This window comes from Rhinolophus hipposideros (genome assembly GCF_964194185.1).
Source record: "Rhinolophus hipposideros genome assembly, chromosome: 12".
NCBI lineage: Eukaryota > Metazoa > Chordata > Mammalia > Chiroptera > Rhinolophidae > Rhinolophus > Rhinolophus hipposideros.
The window spans coordinates 59,232,296-59,248,704 of record NC_138058.1 but is presented as its reverse complement, the minus strand read 5'-3'; the positions used below and the strand labels follow the sequence as shown (position 1 = coordinate 59,248,704).

Genomic DNA, 16,409 nt, shown 5'->3' with positions numbered 1-16,409 from the left:
CTTGTCAGACACACGACATATTCCCAGTATTCAAAGAATACCTTCAAATTACTGGGAAAAATGACAAATCCAGGATAAAAATGGACAAAACATATTGGTCTGCAGTTTCAGAAAAGGAAATGTAAATGGTCACTAAACAATAGACAAATGAAAAGATAATTATTAGTCAAATAAAATGCAAATTAAAACATTATTTTGCCCATTAGATTGATAAAATAGTAAGATTGTTAGCAAAAGCAGCAAAGATGGAGGTGGAGAGGCCAAAGGTACTCTCATACATTGTTGGTAGGAATGTGGAAGAGTAACAATATTGGTTAAAATAAAAAATGGGTATGTATTTTTTATTTTACATACCCATACCCGGAAATATATTTATTTTTAACAAGGCAATTCAGCGGAGGAAAGGATAGCCTTTTCAACAAATGGTTCTGAGACAAAAGGATATCCATATGCAAAAACATGAAACTTACCTCACAAGATACATAAAAATTAAGTCCAAATGGGCCATAGACCTAAATGTAAGAGTTAATACAACAAAAATATAGGAGAAAATCTTTGTAACTTGGTGTTTAGGACACCGAAAGCATGAAACAAAAAAACTATAAATTGGACTTTAATCATAATTAAAAACTTTTGCTCTTCAAAGTAATATCAAAGGACAAGCCACTGGGAGAAAATATTTGCAAAACATATATAAAGGACTCTTATAACTGAATAATATAACCCAGTAAGGCAAACAACCCAATAAAAATAGACAAAAGATTTGAACAGAGACTTCATCAAAGAAGATGTACAGATGGCAAATAAGTAACAATGAGATAATACTATGTACCCATTAGAAAGGCAAAAATTAAAAGGGCTGAAAATACTGACTTGGAGTAGATGTGGAAGAACTGGAACTCATACATCATTTGTATGAGTTTGTACAAAATGATACAAATACTTTGGAAAATAGTTTGGCAGTTTCTTATAATATTTACTTATTGTATAACCCAGCAGTTCTACTCTTAGGTATTTAGCCAAGAGAAATGAAAACATATCTATATAAAGACGTATGTGAATGTTTATGGCAGCATTATTTATAATTGTTTCAAATCTGAAACAATCCAAATGTCCTTGAATTGACTAATGGGTGAACAAACTGTGCTATGTCCATATAATGGAATACTATTTAGCAATAAAAAGGAATGAACTGCTAATACATAACATGAATTAATCTAGAAAACATTGTGCCAAGGGAAAGGAGCTAGACACAAAACATATTGTATGTCTATATCTATATCTATAACATATTGTATGATTTCATTTATATGACATTCTAGAAAAGGCAAAAGTATTGTGACAGAAAGCAGGCCAGGGATTGGAGAATATCAATTGCAAGGGGCTACACAGGAAACTTTCTGGGGTGATAAAAAGTTCTATATTATGATTGTGATGGTGGTTAAATGATTGTATACATCATCAAAACTCATCGAATCATACACTTAGAATGGGTGAAATCTTACTACCGTGTTTCCCTGAAAATAAGACTGAACTGGAAAATAAGCCCTAGCATGATTTTTCATGATGACATCCCGTGAACGTAAGCCCTGATGTGTCTTTTGGAGCAAAAATTAATATAAGACCTGGCCTTATTTTCGGGGAAACACAGTATGTCTGAAAATTATATCTCAGTAAAGCTTATTTTTGAAAAGGTTGGGTGTGGGAGGCATTGGGTCGTGCAGGAGCATGCATTTTGAAAACCTTGGCAGTGTTTCTTAGTGACCAATTGACTCTAAAGTATGTGGTTGGGATAAGGACAGGCTGACTGTGGGCCGGCCTCACTGAAGTGTCGTGATTGGCATATTGGAACCTATTTGCTCTTATATGGAGAGCCCTAATGCTACCTCTGTTCTTCCACTCTGAATGTGTCTCTTTCTTCTGGCAGTGTGGACTTTGAAGTCAGATAGATTTGCATTTGCAGCTTGGCTTTGCCACTCAGTAACTTTGCAGCATTGGGAAAAATTAATGTAAATTGTCTGTGACTTAGTTTTCTTATAAATGAAATGAAACTATAAACATCTTCCTCATAGGGACTTTGTGAATCTATCGTTTCCTGCCCCTCAGTTACCAGAACTCTTTAACACCTGTCACTACTGCACTTACCTCTCTCCTCACTCCCTTGGACTCCCTTGCTCTGCTGCACACCGTCCGCAGACTGGGCACACTCATTCCATCACTGGTTCTCTCCCTGCCCTTCTTCCTCCCCACCCTGTTCCACCAGGTCCCCCTTGCTCTGTATCTAGTCGGAAAGCCATTGATTGTGCCAGTCATCTTTACCTTATCTCGTTGTCTGCAAAACTCCTTTCCTTCCTTTCTTTAAAAGGTTCTGTTCCTTTGTGTCTTCCCAGAGTACCTTGTTTTGCCACAGCTACTCGAAACACTTTAATCATCTATGCGTTCAAGCTAACAATCCCCATAAAAAGATGTTTTCTATTTCGTGTATGCCTTTGTAGGTGGGGGGGGGGAATAGGTTAAATGTTTAAGTCCACATCAAGAAGGCGATCTGCTTGCAACTAGGTTGGACCATCTACAAAATGGAGAAGCGAGTTATCTGAGGGATAGATTCCACAAATAGATAAATTGTTAAGAGTCACATTGAAATGTATGAGTCTATACTGATATTAAATAAATCAAGGAGAAAAATAATGGAGAAGGAAAAACTCATCCTTAAAGTAGAATTCGAACTAGTAAATATAGAAGTTTGAAAAATCACCAGTTTGTATTCATCGTTGTGATAACCGATTCCGGCAAGAATCATCGATGGACGCATTAAAACTGCTGGATAAAGGTTTGGTGAGGACAGGATATTTACAAGTTTCACAGTATCTCCCCACCGATTACCTATTAATTACAAAGGGAGAAGAGTAACTGTACGATGGAGGAGCCTGGTGGACACTGCCCTGACCAGTGATCAACACGGCGATAATGAGACAAACTGGCATTGCACGCTCCCTGATGTGGGGCCTTGGCAGGGCTACCATCGCTCGTGTGGTGTTCCTGCTCAAAGCACACACCCTAACTCGGGTCACGGAAAGCATCAGATGAATGTAAATTGAGAAAAGTTCTATAAGACATTGAGCTTGTATTTTTCAAAAACATCAATATCCAGAAAGACAAAAAAGGTGGAAGATCTGTTTCATATTAAAGGAGACGAAAGCAATGTAAGAGTTACATGCAATAAATAATCTTGGACTGGCTCTTGGACCAAAAAAATTATATAAAGAACATGATTGAGCTGTGCATATAAGATGATTTCAGTGTTAAGTTTCCTGAATTTGGTAATTATTGTGTTGCATCCTTGTTCTCAGGGCATATATCCTGAAGTATTAAAGAGGCACAGAGTCGTGATGTCTGCAACTTACTCTCAAGTGATTCATAAAAAAGAAACAAACAAAAACATATTTATGTATTTTGAAAGACAGCAATTAAATATGGCAAAATGCTAATTGGTGAAACAGTGGAGAGTATATCAGAACACTGAAACTTTCCTGTAAGTTTTAAAAAGTTAAACATTTCATTAGAAGAATTAAAGTCTTTTTAATAGAAGGAATTTTGCTGAAGAAATTTTAAAAATCAACATCAGTCACTTTGTAAATTTGCAGATTAGTCAGTTTCAGCCTCTGAATGATTTCCCTCTTTTTCTGAATTAAGTGGACACCTACTACAAGTTAGAGTGAACCGAACTGAGAGCAGCTCTTTCCTGCCCGTGGGAATACCCCACCTCATTGAAGCAATTTGCTTTGCAATGACAGACGAGGCAGTGACACCGACCCAAAAGGCAAGGGGACTGGGAGGGACATTTTCTGGCTGTGACAGTGATTGCCGAAAAGCAGAGGTCTGGGATGTTAGTGACAGGTTGTTGTGATGGCATTCTAGTGCCCCATGCCAGTAACACAACGGGTCACTTCTGTCTTCAGCAAAGAACTTTGATTGGTGCAGTCCCCAGGTGTTCAACTCTGAGGAGAGGCCAGAAATCTTGTCTGGTTCTTTTCTCGACGACTCCCCAGAGTTATACAATCCTTGAAAGCATATGCTCAATTAACGACTGCTGATGGACCTACTCTCAGTTGCTCACATCCCCACCATCTCACTTTCACGGAAGTGGGATGGTGGGGGGTGTGGGTTGTGTTCCACCTTCTTCACAAACAGGGCAGTAGTGGGTCCTCTAGGCCCAAAAGAAGTAGGGAGGCCCCTGGCTGATGGGCCATGAGCTCAAAATCACGAAGACCAGTAAATGTTATCTTAAAAGTCCAACAGTGGAGAAGCTCTTTGAAATTTAAGCGTGAAAGGGGAGGAAAAGTACTACTTAAGCTTCCCCAGGAGTAGAAGGGTAAGGATGGGAGTGAACTTTTGTTCTGTGTCAGGAGGCAGCAAAACCGGGTACTTTTATACACACACTAGTCTGACCTTATGTCATCTTTACCCCTGAAACTTGAGGGAACTGTCTTAGAGACATGAATTTGTACAGTGTCACACAGTCAGTGGCGGAGCTGCAATTTGCACCCAGACCCAGTGGATTCCATGCTCTGTTCACATCACACCACACAGTAAACGGTGGTGGGAGGCAGGCAGGCAGGCAGGCAGGGAGGGAGGCAAGAAGGGAGGAAATCCAGCTGAAGAGACCCTCTCCCTTTTAATGTCTCATACTCCTTTGCACTGCTCTTAGGACACCTCCGACCTTGTACTATTTCATGTACAACCTACAGTCGGGGACACTTTGAAAACTCTTTGAGGGTAGAGACCACATCTTTGTCCCCTCTCTCTCTCCTATCTTGTCAGTGCTTTGAGTTGACCTGACCCATTGGTTCTAGTTCCATTGTGTTCTCCTCTTCTGTGGGGGCCAGATGACCCTCTCTGAACTACGTGGGACTTTCCTGTGTGTCACTGAACATGGAGGTTGGGTTGCCACAGCCCAGAGTGCCTTGATAGTCTCACTGTTGAATCTGTTTATACCACAAGGCTCTCAAGTGCCAATAAATTGCTCGGCTGTTGAGTCACATCTTCAGTATAACTATTTTTATAGATAGGTATGATTTTTTTTTAGATGGAAAGTGCTTTAAAAGTGGAAGCTGTATCGTATCACTGTGATTTTCCTGTAAGTAAAGTACTTTCCAATCAATCATTCTTGGAGTAATGAAATCGTTCTCATTGATACAACGTGATGGTTTTAACCTTTTACTGAAAATTATTTTTGTGCCAAAGGGGTGATGGCATAATAAGAAAGCTTCAACAGAAATACCCATGTGGCTACTATTCATTGTCTTCTCACAGTGATTTCCTCTTAAGGAAGAGCCGCTCTTACAGAATGGATGTGGCATTCGAAAGTCCTGCGCTCCTGAGGCCCTTCCCACGTTCTGGCATGTTCTGCTCTGTGATGCCCGTGGAGGCAGTGAGACACTCAGTGAAGTGAAAGGACAGCACAATGTGCCCTATGGAGTGCCCAAGCCCTCTCGTGCGGTGGTTGGTGGAGGGGGTCAGCCTCCCCGCAGGGTTGGTGGGGTAGGGAAGACTCGTGAGCAGCTGGAAAGAGGACCCCAAGAGAGATAGGCACCCCTGAGGGCAGTACCACTACTGGGGGGTGGGGGTGGGGTGGGCTGCCTCTGCCACTCGGACCTGAGGCCGTGTTGCCCTGGGGAGGTTGGTTGCTCGTTTCTCTTCTCCCTTTCAGACCGTCTTCTCTGCCCAACTGCCCACTCCCTATTCCTTCCCACTGCGCCAGGTCCGCCCGGAGCCCTGGGCTATGACCATGGGTCCACTCCCTCAGGAATTTACCAGCTCACATTCCAGTCTCTGCTCTCTGACGAGAGATAGAAGCACACTGATCAACCTCGTGGCGCTGGCAGTCCATGCTTGAAATGCTGGCAGTAAAGTGGCTGAAGGTGCCACCCTAGCAGAGCACACCTACATGTAATCCAAGTCCGATGGTCGGTGTTAGCTGTTTCGCCTGAGGTTCTGCTCAGAGTCAGGCCTTGTGCTGCGTGCTGTGCATGTTACAGCCCTTATGTCCCCATCGCCCTGTGGAGGCAGGCGGACTCGGGCTGCAGTGGATGGTTATGCGAGCTGGCACTACAGCGGGGTACACAGGTGAGGGGTGACTGGGTCTGCAGGCCGTGCTCCGCTCACTAAGCGCTGTGCCTCTCCAGAGGGGTACCTCCTTCCAACTTGCACAAAGTGCCACAGAGACGGGATTCCAGGAGGTTAAGTAACTTGCCCAACGTGAAAAATAAAGGTGGTAAATGGCAGTCAAAGAGTTGTACCCAGGCCAACAGTGGAAATCCAGCCAACAGAGAAGCTATTGGGAGAGAGAGACTGGGCTTTTGGCTACTGCTCAAATCTTCCTCTTTCCCCAGGGGAAAGGCTTATGTTTTCTATAGCTACGAAAAAGGACAGGAATGAGAGAGTGGAGGCCATGAATCTCTAATGATGTCCCCCTGCATGGGGTCTTCTTTTCCTCCGTGTGCTTGGGGCACGGTTAGAGGAGAGACTGTGAACTAGAGCTGCCCTGGGCAGGTGTGGGGGGAAAGGGAGGGTGCAAAGGAAGCAAAGGTTTGGGAAAGAAGCTGCAGATGAGCAACCAGAGAGTTCAACCTGGGTAAGGAAGGAAGAGAGGTCAGGATGGGGTCAAGAGGTCAGAAGAAAGTAGAAGGAGCCAAGGAATAGGAGAACAAGTATGGGAGGAGGTGAGAGAGCTGATTGTGGTCAGAGAGTAGGATGTGAGGCTGACTCCCACAGAACCGAAGCAGTGCCAGGTATTAACCCTGTCCTGGGAGTCACGTGGGAGGGGAGGCTGGAGTGGCAGTGAAGAGTCACTGGAGGTGAGGGCACCGAGGAACTATGAGACCTGGTGATGGTTCATCCTCATGGTACCGAAGTCATCCGACATTATGGCAGCTTTGGGTGGAGAGAAAAATGGTGATGTAGATGCCCGGAGTCTTAGATAAACAGACGATCAGGAAAGGAGGTCCGGGCTTCATAACTGAATTGCAGAAGCCTCAAAGATGCAGGAATCTCTTCAGGAGGGTAGAAGGGGGTGGGCTGGAAGCTTTGGGATCAGGAGCAGCTTTCACCCGGGGAGTTATGGCTGTAAAAGAGCTTGCTTTTGAGGAAGAGGACAGCCAGAGGGCTTAAGTGGAAGGTTTCGGGGGGAGAAAAGCACAGCAGTAAAAGTGACTCTTTTAGGTCCCGTCTCTCTGACCCTCTTCCTTTGTCTCTGTCACAGGTCCCTCTTCCTCCTCTGGTTCCACAGATTATTGGTATTCTCTTGGGTTCTGTCCTTCACCCGTTGCCTCTCTCATGCCCCACAATTTCTTGGGTGTCTCAACTACTATGCAGTGAAAGTTTTAATTGCTATGAATTCGATGAGTCCTAAGTCACTATTTTTAACCCACACTTTGCTCTATCTTCAGATTGAATCTGCTCGACCAGCCCCATGTCTCTTGCAGGCAACTAAACTCAGCATGCCCGAATTGAACTCATAACTATGCGAACGTGGGCCTCTTCTTATCTTTTCAGTGTGTGGCACCTCCACATTGAAAATCTGGGGCTCTTCTGGATAGGCCCCTGCCGTATACCTCATTAACCACCAGTTGCCAACTTTAAATGCTCAATGCTTCTCAAATCTGCCCTTTCATCTCCATCTGTATTCCTACTGCCCTACTTTTCACGTCACCTCTAGAGGCCCACATTGACTTCCTAACTAGTCTCCCTGCCTCCAGTCTGGCCCCTTCCAATCCATCCTATATACTGCTGTACATCCTGGCCACCTCACTTCCATGCCTAAAGCTCTTTGAATGTTTCTCATCTTTCTTAGGATAAAATTTAGCTCCTTAGCATGGCACATGAGGCTCCCTAGCCCACTTTCCCAGTTTCAACTCTTCTTCCTGTTCACATATGGAACCTTGGGTCTTCATTCGTGGAGATATCTCAGCTTTGACTCGTCCCTAGACTAACTCCTACTCATCTTCTAAGACTCCACACACATATTTGCTGCCTGGAACTAGATGCAAAGCACAGTGTTTGCCCGACCTCGTGAACCTGGGTAGGGTCCCTCCTATAATTTGGTCTTTGTTGCTTCCATACCCTCAACAAGTGCAATACTAGACTCCCGACGGAAATAGGTACTGACTGAATCGGGGACTGTCAGGAGGATGGGTGCTGAGTGATTGGACGAGGAGCACACGCTGTCCCGAGAATGCCCTGTGGGAGGGATGACAAGGAGACAGTCTCGTGAAAGTCCTGGTTTGCCAAATTCCAGCTGGTAGAAAAGTGGATGAGTTGGAAGGTATTAAGTGTGGTGGGGGAAAAACACACCATGTGATGCAAATCCCCAAGGTAAGAACTTGTCAGGCGGCTACAAAAGATCTCAGACAGTCTTGCAAGAATGATGTCAGCACGAAGCTTCATTTGTTAGGAATCTGTACCCACACTGTCCGGGTGATTCATCACCCAAACTGCCGAGGGACCCTAACAGTTAAAGCCCTTGCATTCCTCTTCAATGTCTGAATACATTCCATTTGACAAGTAGATACCACTTTCTTTTCAAAACCTCTGCCTACACAAAACTATTCAAAGCCTACACTGTGGACCTGAATTCCTCCACCAGGCTTGTGGTTTCAGAGGCCAGGGAAAAGGCAAATGGGATGAAACATGACTAAATCCCCAGTCAATTTCTTCTTCACAAAAAAGGATATTGCAAGGGGCTCAGGAAAGGGGGAGAGAAGAATGTAAACCCGCCAGGGTCCCCGCTGCCATCCACCCCATGCAGTCACGGCTGCACCATCTGCCGAGGTTGCGACCCTCAGGCTAGCGTCCTGCTTTGCTTCCAGGTTCTAAGAATGCAGTGCCTGCCTTGTTCCCGTGTGCAGAAGGTTGCGGCATGAATATCTGGTTGGGCCTTGGAAAGGAAAAGTCATTTTTTGTCCTTAAAGGGCTAATCATGAACTGGCAGGAGACTTGCTGTCATGACCCTCAGGAAGCAGCCCTGAGGGAAAACAAACCAACCTGATTTTAAGTCCTGCCTCCCCCTTTTTGTTAGCTGTCACCTTCTAAGCATGGTAAATTCATTATCTTTACACCTACGGTGAAGCCCCTCTGTGGTAGCTGAGAAAAGTGTTTTTCTCAAGTGGGACGCTGCAGTAACTGGTCTGGCTGAGTTTAAGCCCTGATTTCACCACTCTGGCAAATTACTCCACCTTTCTGTGACCGTTTCTCTGTGCCATGCGAACCCAGAGCTGTCGTAAATGCTGACTTATTAGGTTGGTGCCAATGTAATTGCGGTTTTTGCCTTCTTTTAACCTTTTAAACCGCAATTACGTTAGCACCAACCTTATAGATAATGTACGCAAGAAGGCCTAGCACTGTGCCTGGAGCAGGGCGGGTGTGATGGACTAGAGGGTATCACCTCGGATGCCCTTCATTTTGCTAACGTTTTTGGAAATGAAAGTCTGTAACCTAGGTCAGAAGGGGCCAGACAAGGGTTCGCAGATACAAAGAGGGTCATGATCCTGTGGCTCGTAGGGCTAGGGTTTATGCTGTGACTGGCTTGACGTTCCCAGCTCACAGTAGAAGGATGAGGGCATCCAGGGATGCTGTCACAGCCCGGAAGATGCCAAAGAGGAAGGAGCCGGTGTCCTGTAGCTCTTGATCACAAGGGAGGCCAGCTGCAGAGAGTTCTAGCACTGGCCATCTGTGTGTACTGTGGTCTCTGAAATCCATTCCTCTGTGGGGGGAGGAGAGATACTTTACCAGATCTGTAAAGAGGGTGTGAGCAGATTAAAGAAATGTAGAGAGTAGAAAGGTCCCCCTTGTCAGTGCAACACTGGGCAATCTGGCAAATCTCATGCTTTCATTTGGGGCGAAGGAACAGAGGGAGAACAGTGAGCGAGGCTTCTGGGAAGGGCTGGAGGACAGCAAAGGAAGAGGGTGACCTGCTGGCAGGGAAAGCTGTGCGCCTCCACCAAGAGGGCTGCTCTGATGGAGGACCCCGTTTTCCATCACAGTAAGCCAGCCACGGACAGAGGGCTGCTGCCCGGGGAGAGGAGGTGGTGGAGAGCCTGGAGGACGGCAGGTGGGCTGAGCAGATGGTACGGAGACAAAGTGATTTTGGAAGACATTTCTCTAGTCGTGCTGGGTGGAACCTGAAGTCGGGGCCTCTTCTGGTTCGTGGTGGACATTAGGCTACCTGATCCACCTTCTTCGTGTGGTGGACCTCACTCACTCAAGTGTGAGCAGAAGGAGAAAGGTCCTGGCTGACCCTTCTTTCCATCCAGGGCATGCCTTCTCAGCTGGGCAGTACCTGTGCACGGGGGATAGTCATTCCTGTAGGGGGTGTGGAGAAGGGGTTGTGGTGAAAAGAAAAATCTTAGATACAATGGTTTGTGGCTCTCCAAAGGGCCACAGCGCATAAACAGAGATGATAGATAGATAGATAGAGATAGAGAGATAGAGAGATAGGAAGAAAGAAAGAATATCTGTGGTATTCAAGTTTCATGGGGGAAGAGGGCAATTAGGAAAAATAAATTCTTAACAGGCTCCTTGGGGTGGGTTGGTGGTGACGAACAAAAGGGTGAGAAACAATGAAGCAGGGCCTCTTGTCCCAAAGAACTGCCAGTGGCCCAGTCAGGGTCTCCCAGTGCGTTAAGAAGCCCTCGCCAGCAACCTCTGAGTTGTAAGGCACACTCCGCAGGTGTTGGTAGCTCCCTGCTTTGTTTCCATCGAGCCAGAAATTCCTACATCTCCCAGCCAGTTCCTCTCTAGTTTACCTCAGTCAACAGTCTCCATGGCCACCAGTGTGCTGTGCCCACGCCCTGGAGTGAGAAGATTAGAACTAGTGTGGCCTGGCCTATCTTCTTCCCAAGGCAGGGAAGTGCAAAGGTTCTCTCCTAAGCAGGCAAGACGGAGTGGTCTGATAAACATACCCTGAGATGCAATGCTGCTTACACAGGACGAGAGCCCCGTTTCACAACTTGGATGGGCTGTCTTCTCTTATCAGAGCATATTTATGTCATAAGGATGAGATCACACCCTTCCCAACCTCAACCTTCCAGCCTTCCCTAAACAGATCGGTTTAGAAACATCATAGTGAATACTGAAAATCCAGTTTTCTTATCATTATTGTATAAGGGCTGCTGGTTTTTATTCTAAATAAATCTGTAGGGAACATGATAAATTGTTATGTCATAAACGGATAAGACTTTGGCTTCTATTAGCCACCTTAATTTATTACATTTAAATTTCAATTATTAGGCTGAGATTGTCTGCTTTTAAAATACTCTGTGATTAAAAGAAAGAGCAAGTATTTTCTGCTTTAATATATTTTAAATGACCACTATTTCATATTAATCCAGTATGAAACTGCATGCAGTGAAGTTCCGATGTGCTTTTTATTTCTGTCTTTTAAATAGGTAGTGTTTCTCCTGGCATGACAGTATTTGATTTAAAAAACCCAGCTTTATTGAGATAGAATTCACATACCATATTATCTGCCTGTTTAAAGTATACAATTCTGTGTCCTTTAGTACATTCACAGGGTTGAGCAACCATCACCACAGTCTAATTTTAGAAATTTTCGTCCCCCTAAAAGAAACCTCGTACCCATGAACAGTTACTCCTCATTCCTCCCCACCACCCCAGACCTGGGAACCACTAATATACTTTCTGTCTCTATGGATTTGTTCAAATCCACATTTTTGAGCAAAACCATCTCATATTCTAATTCCATAATTAACTGAGAACTTATTATTCCATGATTAACTGATCAATTGAATCCTAATTAACCACATCAGTTCCTGCCTAATCTCTTGATTTCAGCTGGCATTTTGTGTGAAAAGTGAAGCTGATGTTGCCTACAACTGTTGTGTGTTATTAAAACTGCATTCCCATAAGCACGAAGGCAAGGGATTTACCTTCCCTCCTGCCCACATATGTTCACTAAGTTCCCTGTAAAGTTTTCAAGTTATAGCATAAACGTACCAGGAACTTGCTGTTGAAGAATTCCTATGGTGAAGTTGTTTGTAAAGGCTAACCCCTAAGGCGAAATCCACCCACTTTCTTTTCAAGCACAGACACATTAACTGGTCTGGTTGGTAAACCTTGATTTCTGTAGATTAGGTTTGTTTGAGGAATTTTCTTTCTGGTCCTCTTTGTAATGATTCATGTGTGTCAGCGGACACTTAGCGTGCTTTTTGAAGGTCACGACTTCCTCACACAGGGCTGACATGGCTGAAATGGACTGCTGGTGTGTGACAAGTTCTGGGCATGAGACCCTCAGTGTCCACATACATATCCGTCTTGAAGGACCATCACAGAGCTTTCCATAAAAAAACAGTATGTCTGAAAACGGATATATTTTTGTAGCCACTAATCAGGCATGGTTTTCCTGTCTTAACACCAGATAAATTAGTGGGCTGAAATGGCAGAATCTGACACACATCCACCAAAGTGCTGAATCAGTCATTGTATAGACAAAAAGGTGGAACTCCTAGGAAATGATAAATACTGGCGTTCTCCCAACTCTCTGCCCTGACATAATGCTCAGACTCCCAGAATCCAGTCTGCAGAACGACGCGTCTTTCACTTTTTCTCAGTACTTTCTGGTTTACAGAGTATTTTCGTAGGTGTGCTTCCCTTCACATCTCATTACAATCCTGTGAAGTAGGCAGAGTGGGTCTTTTCATTTTCCAGGTGAGAAATCAAGTGTAAGAACGTGCTCAAGGTCAAATGGCTAGGTGGTAGGAATGGGGCCCCTCAGTTGAAGGCCACTCTCCATTAAAGCAGTGCTCTGGAGAGGCCAAACAGGTACTCCAACTTGACTCACAAAAATCTGGAAACGTCTTGTCTGGAACACCTTTAACAGCTGGAGCACATCTTTGACTACCCTCAATGAAGGCAATACTTCATCTTCTAAGTCAGTGGTTCTCAAACTAGAGTGTGCTTTGCAATTGCCTGGAGGGTTTGTGAGGCCGATGGCTGGGCTCCACCCCCAAAGTTTCTGCTCCCTTCAGTCTGGGGTGGGGCCCGGGATTTGTGTTTCTCATGCAATCCCAGGTGATGCTGATGGTGCCACCTTGGAGAAACACTACCCTAAGGACTTTATTTCTGGAAAGAGTGAATCATTTGAAATCAAGTCTAGTGATTAAGGTGGGGGATCATACTAGGGGCTTCCACCATTGGCCGAAAACAATGGGCAACTATAAAGAACAACACCAGCTCTGAAGGAAATTCAAATAAAGAGGCCCCCGGCAGGTTCTGAACAATGGCAGTTTGATTTGACTTAAAATGAAGGTTCCCAATGTAACTCCTTTAAAAGGGAGTGCAGTCTTGGACGTGTGCTCGAGAATTCCTCTCCTGAGTGTGTAGGAACACCTTGCACAGTGGTACACGTGTGAGATGTTTTTTATCAACCTTTTATTTTCCAGCTTTAGAAAAAGAAAAGCCACGGAAGAGACACCCACATTAGAGAGAATCAGTATGAAGGAAGAATGAGTAGCTATTGCCAGCAGCCGAACTAGTCAGATCTGTACAACAGGGGTCCTTTCTATGCTGCAAACACGAGGGGAAAACTTTGACTCTTCTTACCCTGACTTTTCTGGAAAAGGTGAAAAGGTCTAATTTTGGATGCCAAAGAGAAACATGGAACATTTTATGGGGAAAAGACTTCCAGCAGCAAAGAAAAATGAATTACATTAAGCACTTAAGCTGGGAGTCAATCCTTTGTGTCACAGCAGGGGAAAAAAGAGGTGGAGGAGTGCCTAAATATTGGTTCTAATTTTATTTTCAATTCTACATTACATTAAACTCTCCTTGTACTCCTCTTTAATTTAAAGCTACTGCTGACACAAATTGGTGTGCCTTCTCTTCTTTGACATCAGTGTTTTTCTTGAATTATGCATTTCCATCTGGAATGAGGTTTATAGGGCTAAAGCCTCTTTCATTTAGATGGATGTAAACAGACAGGGATCATTGGGGGGTTGAATATAAAATCAATGGTGGGGAGCAATATATGTCCAGGGCAGGGTTTCACTGCTCCAAAAGACTGTAAGTGGTCTTACAATGACACTGGTCTTATAGTTTTCAACGTATTGATTGAAATTCAACTACTTGAGGACAGGAGTGGGAATTTGGGATAAGGCGAAGCTCCGTGTTTTGCACACTGCTTGAGTTTAGAAAAGAGGAGACTTTTATGCTTTAGTTACAATAATTTAATGTGAAAAATGTTCTCGAATCAATATGGCCCCATGGAAGTAGCTAGATCACAATGTTTTTTGGCTGAAACTGGCTGTGCCCAGCAGCCATATCATGATGTCACTTTGTCCCCAATCCAGCCCCAGTTTGACCAGTGGTAGGCCAGCCTGAAGAACATGTCAGGGTCTGTTGTCAACTTGGGATTCGGTCGGCCCTGCTCTGGCAACCTGGGAATGGTTGGGCAACGAAGCCAGGAGCCCAGGGGTTCAGGGGCAGTGCTGACATGCGCTCAGCAGGCACCACTCTCTGTCACAACCTTCACTGCTCTTCTGTGTGGCTAGCCACAGAGAATGGCCTCTGGAGACTTAAAACTGGTTAAAAACCCCATTCTAGCCAAAATGTCTGTGGTGGATTAATTATTCTATAATTTAAAGAATTCCATTACTAATGAAAGAAAAGTAGAATCCTAAATATGAGCTAAAACTGGAATAAAAAAGGCCCATTCTTCAGGCAATATTAATGGAAGCTTTGTATATAAATAACATTATACATTGGTGATTAAAATGGCACTTAAAACTAAAATGTCTGTCAGTGATTCACTGGGTTCTAAAGCCTGGCCGCCTGTGGTCAGCGACCTTTTTTCTTTGTGACTCCACTGTTGTAGACAGAAAACAGTTAATCCAATATGCCTTCGTATCTCACAGAAGATTCTACTAGAACACATTCTGCCAAATGTTCATCTTCTAACAGCTGCTTTTTCATTTCAGCAAGAGGTACTTGAAATAAAATCATTGTTCTCTGTGAAAATTGCATGCTAAATAATATAGCATTTATTAAACAGCAAAGGCCTTTGATAACATTAGCACCAACCACAGGTTCCACTTCTGCTGATACACAAAGTTTTGAGTAATTAGTCATTGCACAATATTGTATTTATATCCTTTTTTGCTTGAGCTGTTAGGCCACAAAGTCAGCAGGCAGTTGCTGTTATAAAAGGGTTCTCTGGGTTATTTATAATGTTTCTGCTTCCGTCCAGTTACTGCTTCACTCTTGGGTCTTGGGCCAGGTCTCCACCATGAAAATGAAGGAAGGAACTGAGCAATTGTTCTGTGAATTTAACTGCTGAAAGCTGATGTGGAAGATTCACAACAAACTGTGTCTGCATTGCCTAGAACACCTGGGATTGCTCTCTACACAACTCAGGTGCCTCACACACTGGCTCGTTTGTCACCTCATCGGGGGGACAGCGTGTAGTTATGTGAAGGCAGGAGGAAGCTAGGGTCTCAGGCACAGGTGATAGTGTGAGATATCTGAACTTGCATTATTTTGCAGAAGAGTTTCCTTCAGATGTTGCTTACTATAAATGAAGGATAAATTTCTGCTCCAAATGCTTCTCTATTGCATGGATGAGGGATTCCCCAAAATGGGGGTGGCTGGCAACCAGGCATGCCCCCTGGGAGGGCACATAGGAATCACCTGAACATCATTTCATTTTATTTTTGGTAAATTTCTTCCTGTGCCACCTGCAGAATCACTGATGATATGACTGTTTCTAATTGAGGTAGGTCTTAGCTCTTAGGTGAGTCAGGGCTCAAAAAAATCCTGAGGACCACTGAGACTGATAGAATGATCCAGTTGTTTTGACCATGAAATAAGCATCTTTTTGTTCCCCCCACCATTTTTAAAGGGAATGAAGTACCTACCTATGTCCTCTGACTCGAGTTCCTACACCCACTTCTCAACATTTCTGTTGCCTCCTCCCTAGTCCGGGCTGCCATCCTCTCTCACCAGATCGATGCCCGAGTCTTTGGATGGTTCTCCCCGCCTCTAGTAGCATAATCTGCAATTTATTCTTCACACCACAGCAGTGTTCATCTTTTTATAAAGTACATATCTGATCCAATCTACCCCAATGGTTTCCCGCCGCCCCTAGGAGAAAGTGCAAGTTCCCAGCTGTGGCAAATAAAGCCCTCACAACCGATCCCTCATACGGCTTTTCCAGTCTGCCTTGTACTCGAAGCTCTTTCCAAACAGAACGACTTGAAAAGGCACAAACGTGACATGACATGACATGCTCTCTTCATGCTGGGCTGTTGCATGAGCTGCTGCCTCTGCCCGGGTGAGCTTTCACCACGCTGGCTTTTCCTTCAGCTCACCTCCTTCCCTTGCCCTCTCAATGCAGGTTC

The 16,409-nt window shown here is 44.4% G+C and overlaps 1 protein-coding gene across 2 annotated transcripts in view; it reads right to left on the bottom strand.

Moving 5' to 3' along the window:
• RBKS (ribokinase) overlaps positions 1-16,409 on the bottom strand; it is an 80,635-nt gene that overhangs the window by 2,586 nt on the left and 61,640 nt on the right. The window lies entirely within an intron of this gene.